The following is an 11851-nucleotide window of genomic DNA, read 5'->3' on the forward strand; positions in this document are numbered from 1 at the left end:
CCCTCAGCAAATGCTTCGGGAATGAGCTGGTGAATGAATAACCTCTGAGGCAATGAGGGGGAAAAAACCAACTGAGCGTATGAGGGCCAGGAGGACCTCTGCCTATATTCTCTTCATTGGTTTGCACACAACTTTATGAGACAGGAATTCTTATTCCTATGTTATAAGATCAGGGGGTTAAATGATGTTAGAACCCAATACTGGCAGAGCCAGAAAATTCTCTCCACAATATCCTTCTGACCCTTCACAATATCAGTCTTTCCCCAATGCAAAGGCATTGGCTGACATAGCATGGCTAGTCACAGGTGTCTTTATCATCTGATTCCTTCTTCAAAAATCACATGAAGAAGAAGATGGTGTCACTGTTTGCAGATAAAGAAATGAGGACCACCAGAGATGAATTGACCTGTTAGAAAGTGCGATAAATTTTCAAAAATGAAAAATCCTTATGAGCTGGTGTAGGTTGAGAAAACATTATGGTGGTCTGGAGTTAATATTTGGAGGAAGGGTAGTAATCAGGTGGAATTAAAGTCATCAGGAGCAGAACCTCCAGTCAAGGAAAGAGAAGTAGGGCATGAGGGAGGACAGACCGTGAGGAGGCCAGATGACAACAGTGAGAGTTCACGATGAAGAGTTAGGAGGACACAAAAGTGCGGAAGTTGTCAGGCCATGTTATGGAAAGCATAGAAAAAGAGTGTCTCCAAAGTCATATTTTAAAGCAAGTTGGAGTCATTTTGTAGGAATGATGGGATGAAGGGTGTATTTGACCTCTTCTTTCCTTTAAACATAGGATTTATATGTGATTTATCTGACCTTCTGGAACATTTAACTTTAGCTAATTTTTGTTTTCCTTCATAGGGATCATGACTCATCTATCCGAGTTTCCACTTTTGAGATACAGAAACCGTGAGAAATGCAAAGTGCTATGAACCTTTGAACTCTGCTATTTCAGGGTGGAGCGGGACGTACCCTTCCACTCTGTGGAAGAAGACTTTCCGACTTCTTGTCGTTGAGAAAACACTGGAGTCATACGTGATTTGTGAAGCAAGACCTTCTGAAGAATCAAATGGCTTATGAGGGAAATTTTGTTTCCCTCATCTCCTTAATCACTTCCAAACTCAGCTCAGAAACTTTCAGCAAGGATCAGCAATGCACTCCCACGATTACTGTTTTTTTTTTTTTTCTTATATTTGGCCTTTTTTCAAAACCTTTTTTTGTTAATACTTTCAAAGCAGAGTTTTGTGGGATTCCTGCCTGCTTTTCATTGGCATACTTTCTCTCATTCTCCTTACTTGCATGGGAGATCTGACACAGGGAGGCAGATCTGCCTACCATCTGCTCTTTAATTAATGAGGGACCTGGGGTGCATGATCTACATTTACTGTAGGTTGAGAGTCAGCCCTGCAGAGACAGAGGTTGACCAGTATTCCTCAAGCTCCTCTTGTGAAAGAGCCATGCATCATGGGAAAGTTTAACAGGGGGGATGTTTTAAATGCAGAAGACCTGAGAGCAAGTAGGAGCTGAGCCTTTGTGCTCCTGAGGCCTAACGTCCATTGAGGGGCTCCCACAGGCTTGGTTACCCAGAAATTTCAGTCCCTGTGCCTGACATTCATTCCTTCAAGGAGACTGCCCTGATTATGGTGACTATATAACTTATCATACAGACCGGGACATTTTTAAGAATAGAAGAGAAAAGCAAAAAAGAAGAAAAGAGATTGCTAAAAATAATTAAAGCTCTACACAGTCTCAAATTTTTTTTTGAATTACAGATTCAAAAAAATCTTGAATTTTTTTGAAAATTCAAAACTATTTTGTAAGTAGTTTACTTAAGTAATTTACTTTATAAGTATAAAGTAGTTCTATTCAAAAGTGTTTTAACAAATATAGATTCTGCAGAAATACATACATTTTCTGTTTCATTCTATTATGGTACAGAATACACACTTAGGCAATTAAAAATAATAGGTCCATCCAACATTTCTTCATATAAGTCAAAATAGTCCAAGGTACAGTCATGGAATTTTAAAATTAAACCTTGTAAAACATTCAAGTTTTCATTGTTTATTTTGTTCAGTTGCTCCCCACTTAATTTCAAGATCTTCTTGTTTGCCAGCTTCTTTGTTTACAAGCTCAATAGTTGCAATTTGCTAGAACATAAAAGCTGAAGTTTTGGAGTGCTCCACTCATTGAACACATTGATTAAAGCCTTTTAGGGGCCCCCGAGTGGCTCAGTCGGTTAACCAGTTTACTGTCTGGTTGTGGCTCAGGTCACAATCTCAGGGTCCTGGGATTGAGCCCTCAGTAAGGGCTCCCTGCTCCCTGGGGACTCTGTTTCTCCCTCTCCCACTCCCCCTACTTGTGTGCTCACGCTCTCTCTCTCTCTCCCTGTGAAATAAATAAATAACAAATCTTTAAAGAGTTTCAACTGATTTTGAGAAAAATGCAATCAAACCAAAATCTAAAGGATATATTTACAAAAAGTATTCAATACCATTACAGGGCACATGCGCTCAGTTTGTTGAGTTAGAAATTTGTGCTTGAAAGACTCCAGGGTTCTAGAATCTAATTAATGTTAGACAGCAAAAAGTAAATTCACATACTGCCATACTCAAGTATTTCCTTGCTTCAACATCAGTGTCTCTGTGTATTATGTAGTTCAGTTATTTTGTCTGTGTCTTCGTAAAAATATTTGTAAATGTTGACAACACAGCTTCTGTTACAACTGCTAGAATATCACAGCTTGTTTGAATGCATTTACAAATCATGTGCCTGTCAATCAATTCCAGTACATTTCTGCTCTGCGATTTCAATTTAGTAAGTGCATTGGTTTTGGCACTTACCACCAAAATTTGTAAACATATTGTGCCTACAAAAACAAATAATTTAATCCTAAATTGAACTCTGAACTGAATTTATAAGAGTATTCATAATAATTTCAGATGTTTCACTTCCAACAAAACAAAATGCTAGAAGTTCTACTTTGGTTCCAGGAAATATTGGAAGAAAACCTTCAACTACTAGAGTTCACTGGATTTTTATGTCAGTCACCTGATGACATTGATATAAAATTGGCATCATTTAGTAGTTTGGCAAGTTCTTCGTTTTGTTTTAAAGATTTTATTGATTGATTGATTGATTTGAGAGAGAGCAAGAGTGAGAGAGCACAACCAGGGGGTTCTGGGGGGAAGAGGAGCAGCAGAGCGAGAGGGAGAAGCAGACTCCCCACCGAGCACGGAGCCCAATGTGGGGCTTGATTCCAGGACCCCCGGATCATGACCTGAGTCAAAGGTAGCCGCTTATCCAGCTGAGCCACCCAGTCGCCCCAGTTTGTCAAGTTCTTTGTATACTAATGGAGCGGAACCCTTTTCAGCTCTCACTTTACAAGGATATGTACATGAAGAAACTTGAAATTAAAGAAGTGCCAAATTAAAATATAAAGAGGATTTGATCCAAATCAAAAGACATGTTTCCAAAGGGGTTGTGCAAATATACCTTCTCAAGTTGCACCTGTTCGACTGTTGTATTCAATTCCCATCTTCTTAAATGAACTATTAACTTGTGAAGTAGAATCTGATGACTTTTCAGAGGATTTATATCTCCTTACTTTCGAGTGGCCAGTGCTACCACTGTTGTCCCATAATTGATGGTAGATGTTCATGTTTTGTGCAAGTTTCACTTTCTTTTTTTTTTTTTTTAAAGCTTTTATTTATTTATTTGACAGAGAGAGATCACAGTAGACAGAGGCAGGCAGAGAGAGAGAGAGAGAGAGAGGGAAGCAGGCTCCCTGCTGAGCAGAGAGCCCCATGCGGGACTCGATCCCAGGACCCTGGGATCATGACCTGAGCCGAAGGCAGTGGCTTAACCCACTGAGCCACCCAGGTGCCCCAAGTTTCACTTTCTTAACTGACTTTCTCCTGAAGTGGAAATTTTGTGCTTCTGTTTCCATTCAACTCATTTCCTTGAGGTCATTGCTATTGAAAGGATTTACTGAAAAATTAAAAAAAAAAAAAAAGCATTGTCGAACAATAAAACAAACAATTGTGGACTTATACCATCCCGTAAAAGGTAAAGGCACCATGGTGTTCACAGGACACAGAGTTCTAGACAGGGCCGCTTACGTTCTATTTCCTGCATGTGATCTGTCCATACCTAACCCAAAGTTAGACATGTTTTCCATTAATCTGGTGACTTGGTGACTTGGAGACTTTATACATCTACATAGAATGTCACAAGCTGATACACCAAGTGGCTGGCAGGCTCGGCAACACAGGATATTTCTCTTGCCATCACCTGACCCCAGAAGGAGTTATTTGTCCCCAGCAGCTCACGATGCTATACTTCATTTTATCCGTGAGAGCCCTGCATGGCGGCCGGGAAGAGGAAGCCTCAGCTACATTGCTTCTGGAAAGTTGGGAAAAGGGAATTGGGTTATTGGTGGTTTCTTTCAGATTTTACCATATGTTCAAGTGAAAATTCAACAACGCCCAAGCAACCCATATGCTATTCAATGAGACTATGGCAGAAGCTGGAAATACAAAGTGGCTGTCTGCCCAACCCATTCTGGCTCATCTCAACACTGCTACTAATAAAAACACTTCATGAAAAAAAGAAGTATTTGAGACAAATGCTATACCAAGGGAATGCTGAGAATGTAGATGAAAACTGGAACTCTCCTGAGCGAACTGGGACATGCAATCTCCCTAGAATGACCAATGGTTTCTAGTTGGATTTGGCTACATGATGTTGTCATCTTCCTGAGTCATCATTAGATAAACCCTCCTCTGTCTTTATTCTTAAAGTAAAACAATTCGCTGACTTTTGAGTTTATTTAACTTCTGGAACAGGACCTTTAGTAAAGCATTATTGTTTTATTTTTAAAAATTTTTTTTAAATTTCATTTATTAATTTGACAGAGAGTACAAGCAAAGGGAGCAGCAGGGAGAGGGAAAAGCAGGCTTCCCGCTGAGCAGGGAGCCCTAAGTGGGGCTCGATCCCAGGACCCTGGGATCTTGACCTGAGCCGAACACAGACACTTAACTGACTGAGCCACCTGGGCGCCCCAGTATTATTACTTTATTACTATGCTTGGCCTCACACTCTGAAAAAAATTTCTGGTTTCTACTTGGCGCACAAGGTCTCATGTAAGACCCTCCACCCCTGGTCCCTCAGCCTCATCTTTTTCTCTTCCTGCATCACCATGCTCTGCCATGCTTGACTTCTTTCAGTTCCTCAGAAATGCCAAGTCTTTTTTGTCCTCAGAGCTCCGGAAGGCTGCTCCCTCTGCTCATATGCCCTTCCTCCCACAGTCCCCAGCTTGGATCCATGTCTTCCTGTGCATGATCTCGGCTTAAGCATCACCTTTCTGGAACATTCCTTCCTGGCTGCCTACCTAGAGGAGGTCAACCTTGGTTTTTCTCAATCTCAGCCCATTTCTGTCTTCTTCATAGCACTTGTTGCTTTTTGTTGCAGTTGGTTTCTTTTGGCTCATTTATTTTATTAACAGCTCCTACCATGAGACTGTAAGACTGTTCATCTTTGTATCCTCAGAGCTGAAAAGGCTGTCTGGCACCAAGCTCTGAGTAAAGATTTGTTGAATGAATGAATAACATATGTTAGTGAATAATGAATTAATAAATAGCATATATTAATATTGCATTTAAGGTGCAAAATACGTATCAAAAGATTTACAAACAGTTGGGTCAAATGTAGTATATATGAAAATGTCCATCACAATATCAAGTTTCTAAAAATGTTTAATTTTCAGTGATTTCTATTATACATTTAAGAAGCTAGCCCCAAGGGCACCACTCTGCTCATGGGAGAGCAGCACCTCCTCACCCTCCAAGTCTGCAAACAGAAGGGCTGGGTCTGCTATGCTCAAGTCCCACTTGCTGAGACGTGCCCAGGACCTTAGCCTCCCTCCAAGCGCTCAGGGTTTAGACACAACAGGAAAGTGGGAACTTAAGTCTATAAACTTCCTTTCACCTTTATACCTTCATAAACCTGACCTTGTATGGAACTGTGGTTCTCAAACAGGTGGCTTTGTTAAATGCAAGCATTTGTCATGTTTTCATAAGCCACAAACCACTGATGAATTTATTTGCATTATTTGATAAACATGCTCCATTCCTCCCAGGATTTCTGCTCTGCAAATGTTCTGGTTTCTGGAAAAATTGACTCTAACTCTATTACGACTTCTGTAAAATAAGATGAACATCTCCTTATCTTTTGTTTTAAAAAGATACCCCCTTCAGTTTAGTTGTAAAGTATGCTAATTCTCTTAGTTCCAATTCATGTCAGAATCATGAGTAAGTCATTTGCAAAATAGTTTTAAGGCACTGAGTTGTTTTCCAGCTACTCACTCCTTCTGCAAAAGGCTTCTTTACAAATAAAAGATTCCATGTACGATTCTGGCTAAAGGAGGTGCCCGGGTTGTGAGAAAGTAGAGAGAACTGTGTAACTCTATGAATAAGGTGTGTAACTAGAGGATAAAAAACTAGTACCTCAAGTCACACACAAAAATCAGTTGCATGATATAGTACATGTGCTTTCAGCTCTCAGCAACAACTTTGCGTGCTTCAGTGCTTAACATTTGAGGGAGGAATTGGATAGTTTATAGGGTATCCATGCTCTGGAGTACAAAATAGCATTAAACATCATATTGTAGAAAAATATTTAATGACACCAAAAACCAGCATATTAAGAGAACAGACCAGAGGATACAAACATATGTACAATATGATGCCGTTTTCACCCATTAATTAATTAACTAATTAATTAATTAACTTTTTACCATACCAAACTTTTTACCAAATGTTTACTATAAAAACATTTAATAACATCTTATAAGAAACTTACAAATGACTGATGATTGATAATTCTCTTAAGTAAACAGACTACAATAACATTATAGTCATTGGCTAAGTTCCATCAGTTTTTTTTAATTCTCTTTGATTTTTTTCTCCTGGTCTCCTGTTATCCTTTCTGCAGGTCGCTTCTTCAACCCCTTCATTTTCCTGGTTTGTAGTTTGCTCAGGTGTTGCTTCTGCATATGAATCCTTCCATAAGTTGTACCAAAAGTATCATGGGAGACATTTTTCTTCTTCTTTGGCTTTAGGGCTTTTGGCATTTTCATAGATAATTTATAAAGAGCATCTGATGCCAGATGTTTCCTCCTCAGAACCAGATCCAATGAGGGTCCCATCTCTTCCAATTCAATCCTTGGTGTTCTGCAACCAGATTTCTTCAAGAGCAACTTACAGCTCCGAAAATAAATCTTCCCATTCAGTGCAGTGAAGTGCAGAACATACTCTAAACCAGCCAGGCAGATATCTGGTACTGCGGGGCCTCTGAAGAAATCAATAAGAAGACTTTTTAGCCTTCTGTAGTCTTCTGTTACATCAAAATCATCACCAGCAAATATTAACATGGGTTTTGTTCCCTCAGGACATTTACTATTCTTAATATCTTTTAGAGAGACAAATTTCTCGATACCTAATTCAATCATATCCAGCACATGGTGGTCATACATATGACCTATCGCTAGATTATTTGGCCGCTTCTTAATATGGGAGCCAAACATAAATACAGAGCAATCTGAATTCTTTGAAAAGAATTCCAACGACATCTGATCCTCAAATGGTCTTGTAATGTTTTTCTTTTTATAGAGAACGCCATACGATTTTTTCAGGGCATACACATCTTTAAGTACTTGTGTCACCAGAATTTGCATTTCCCCCTTTAATCAGCATAGCATTTTTAATATTTTCACTGAGTTTCGGTTCTCTCTTCTCAAGGAATCTCTTGGCTCTTTTCGTTTTGGGCTTTACAACTCAATCCAAAGTGTCCATGGCTACTGCAACGTGAACCCGAGGAACGCACGTGCCAATTAATTAATTAATTTATTTGACAGACAGAGATCACAGGTAGGCAGAGAGGCAGGCAGGGAGAGAGGGGGAAGCAGGCTCCCTGCTGAGCAGAGAGCTCAATCCCAGGACCCTGGAATCATTACCTGAGCCAAAGGCAGAGGCTTAACCCACTGAGCCACCCAGGCGCCCCTTTTCCACTTAATTTAAAAAGGCAAAAAAAATTTATGCGGAGAAAAAAGACTGGATGGTAATATTAGTATGCCAAAATATTAACCCAGAATGTTAATGATGATTTTCTTTGAGTGGTGGGAATAGGAATGATTTTCCCTCCCCCCCCTTCCTTTCTCCTTCCCTTCCTTCCATCTTTCCTTCTTTTCTCAGTAAGATTACTTGTTCACTTTTCATGAACAAATACACACATATATTCGCGCATGTATATACTTCCTCTTCTTTTTTATATAAACTCTATCATAATAAATAATTTTGTACCTTTAATAACAACTTATCATGAAAATTTCCCTTTTATATCATTACATAAAGTATCTTCCTTAACTCTTTGCCGTTGCCCAATGTTTCATTGTCTGAATGTACTATCACTGATGTAACTTCTCTCCTAGCGATGGGTATTTAGGTTACTTCCAATCTTTGCTACCACTAATGTTTTTGTGATGAGCATACCTCAAAATACATTTGATCATCCGTGATTTTTAAAAAATTTTATTTATTTATTTGATACAGATAGAGAGAGAGAGAGAACACAAGCAGGGGGAGCAGCAGGCAGAGGGAGAGGGGGAAGCAAGTTCCTCGCTGAGCAGGGACCCTGATGCTGCACTGGATCCCAGGACCCTGGGATCATGACCCGAGCTGAAGGCAGATGCTTCACCAATGAGCCACTCAGGTGCCCCTCATCCACGTTTTTTTAACATTTGCCAATCTGTAAGGAAACAAGTGATCCTGTAGTTTTAACTAATTTATTTTTTCTTTAATATCTTCCATGCCTTTTTTGAGCCTGGCTAGAACCTTGAGAATCGTCATTCTGAACTCTAGATCTGACATATTACCAATGTCTGTATTGATTAGGTCCCTAGCCTTTGGTACTGCCTCTTGTTCTTTTTTTTGTGGTGAATTTTTCCGCCTTGTCATTTTGTCTAGATAAGAGTATATGAAGGAGCAAGTAAAATACTAAAAGGGTGGCAACAACCCCAGGAAAATATGCTTTCAGAAAGTGGTTGATTTTGTTTCTAGAATTGCTGTTCTTCTTCTCTTAGATCTCCTGTTGGATTTGTAGGTGTTTGCAATCTTTAGATAAGCTATCTAGCTGATCTCCTGCTACCTGAAGTAGTCTCAGCCTGCTATTTCTCCGCCATCTTGACTCCTGGCCTAATTTATTTTTTCTTATTACAAGCTAATCATAATACTCTAGCTTTAATATACTAAAAGATAACTAAGCTATTGTTTTAAAGTCTTCACAGAAAGGGAGGTCAATACAAGGATGAAGGTCTGTCAGGTCTAGGTAAATGAACACGCAGAGTACGGATGGTAATCTGGTTAGGGCTGGCAACGAAAACCAGGAGTATTGCTCCGCCCCCCTGGGGTCAATAATCCATTATGTCAATAAGACGTCAGAATTGACACATTAGCATTTGCTATTTGCTCTACTTGTGTTAGATAGCTTGCAGTTAAATAAAACAAAAAGACAGATCCTGAGCTATGGGACCCACATGACAACCGGTTTAAAAGAGAGAATTCCTCCTCCATGAATCTTTGTAGAATTCACCCTGTGTCACCCAGTCAGTTTGCCATTTTTCCTTTTTTACATGATTATTAGAGACATACTAAGCTCTGGCAGCGCCCACGGGCAGCTGCTTGCTGACCCACGTATCGGGGCCGCTGTCTTTTCTGGCTTCGCTTCCCTCCTCCCTGAGTACTCCCTTCACCTTCCAAATAAACGATGTACATCCAAACCCCTGATTCAGGTCTCTCTGGGGACCCAAACTAAGACACAAACCTTATCTTATTTAATTTTTATAATACTCCTTGAGTTTGGTGTTAAAAACTCCATTTTGTGGGTGAGAACACCAAGGTAAGTAACCGAGTCAAGACAGGGGAATGGTAGCGAGAATTCTCATTGGTAGACGTGTACTTTTATTTTATATATTTATTTTTTTAAGATCCCTTGCTCTAGTCCTGGCTCAGGGTAATAACCAGCCCCTAACCTGAGAGGCTACAACCTGGGGTGGTGGCTGGCTGGCAAGCACAGGCTGATACTGGTTGGCAGGAGCAAACACAGACAGCCCAGGAAGGGGCTGCTTTCCCATGGTCTCAGGCTCCTGCCTTCACGCTCCTGCCTGTCTCCTCTTTTCATCACACCCTTCGCAAACGCTGTTGTAAGTCACTCCTTAGAAACGTTAAACCTTTTAAAATGTGCAATTTTTGTCTTAAAAAGTGCAACTTTTGGAAATCCCATCTGGGGTAGGTGCCAGATCCCCTCCCTTCATGGACATATCTCCTCTGTTTCCAAGTAAAAAGTCGGCAACTCTATTTCAATGGATTGGCTTAGGGCTTTCCAATTCTGCTGAGTGGTCTGCTGTCTACCTTCTCTCATGACTCCGGGTATGACAACTGGGAAAATGTACACCCTCGCGGACTGAGGGGGACCAACGGCAGAGAATAGAGAAACACATTTGGCTCCGTTATATTTTTGCTTCTTTCCTCCTTACACATCCAAGGAAATTTTGCTCTGAAAATTTTGCTGTGCCTGAGTGTAGGCATCGGCTGGGTAGGCTCTCCTGAAAGTGTCTCACCAGGGCCTCTCGCCCCTCTGCCCACTGAACTCACCTCACCCCCACACCACATGTAGCAGAGTAACTCCTTCAGACACAGTAGAAATTACAAATGATGTTTATTACTGAGTTGGTTTTATTTTTTTGCAGTGGTTAAATTTCATGATTTTTATAATATGTTCTTCCTAAAAGCTTCAGAATATTGGGTACATCTAAAGAGGTGACAAAATGCCTCCCTCACGGTCCTTTACCCACAAACAAAGTATACTGGAGGCAATAATCATAGGAAAAGTGCCCAAGGCCCTAGGAAATTGAACAATTTCCTGTAATTTCTTCAGTGTTAAGGAATTCAAATATTTTGGAATGATAAACTAATTTGGAGATCATTGTACCATTATAACTAAATGGATCTGTCATCTAAATGCACATTGTGTTTTCATGCATTTAGGCCTTTTTTATCCAATATTATTCTACTATGTCTCAAGATCAAACACACAAACACATGTATATATAACACACACACATATGCATAAACATATATTTTATATATATATATATGTAGCTTAGAGGAAATATTTCTGAGATCAAAGAATTACAGACATAATGATACACAATGATTTGGAGATTTTCATTGTTGTAGGTAGTCTAAGAAAATAGTATCAGCTTGACAGTTAATACTCAAGCATAGGAAATGGTGCTGTGTACTAAAGACTACAGATAGATATTCAACGAGTTCTTAAATTTTAACTTTTATGGAGAAGTCTAAGGAAAAGGACAAATAGAATGATTATTACATTGAAAAGATGTCAAAGGGAGAAAAGCTATTTGGTTAATCATTCAGAGTCTTCCAGAATAATTGTATTATTCATCAGTGGGGATGCAGGATGAGCCCATTGACGAACATAAGTATTTCTTGATGGTGTGTTTGAATTTTCAAAAACCCCGTTAGTTATTTTCATATTGCTCAGGGGAAATCAGTGTCTGAGGGGACTGGCTTATACTAACTAAACTTACAAGAGCCTGGTTGCTAAAAACAGGTTGCCAATTAACTAATTTGAAGTGGGAAAAAATAGAGCTATTAGGAGGTCTGGAATTTTAATGTACTCAAGACAATATTTTCTCTTATTTCTGGGGAAGTCTGTCTGGGAAGTTAAATGACTATGAAAAAGTGCCTGGTAAAAACCAAGTCGGAATAAAGGG

At 39.7% G+C, this 11851-nt stretch overlaps 1 pseudogene across 1 annotated transcript; it reads right to left on the bottom strand.

The window, feature by feature from the left end:
- Positions 1 to 6908: 6908 nt before the first annotated feature.
- On the bottom strand, positions 6909 to 7869 carry LOC111151088 (annotated as a pseudogene). The gene has a single exon (XR_002640838.1). The product of XR_002640838.1 is annotated as a ribosome production factor 2 homolog pseudogene (transcript).
- Between the last annotated feature and the right edge of the window lie 3982 nt (positions 7870 to 11851).

Source organism: Enhydra lutris, unplaced genomic scaffold, assembly GCF_002288905.1.
Source record: "Enhydra lutris kenyoni isolate GAN:26980312 unplaced genomic scaffold, ASM228890v2 scaffoldscaffold2, whole genome shotgun sequence".
Lineage (NCBI taxonomy): Eukaryota > Metazoa > Chordata > Mammalia > Carnivora > Mustelidae > Enhydra > Enhydra lutris.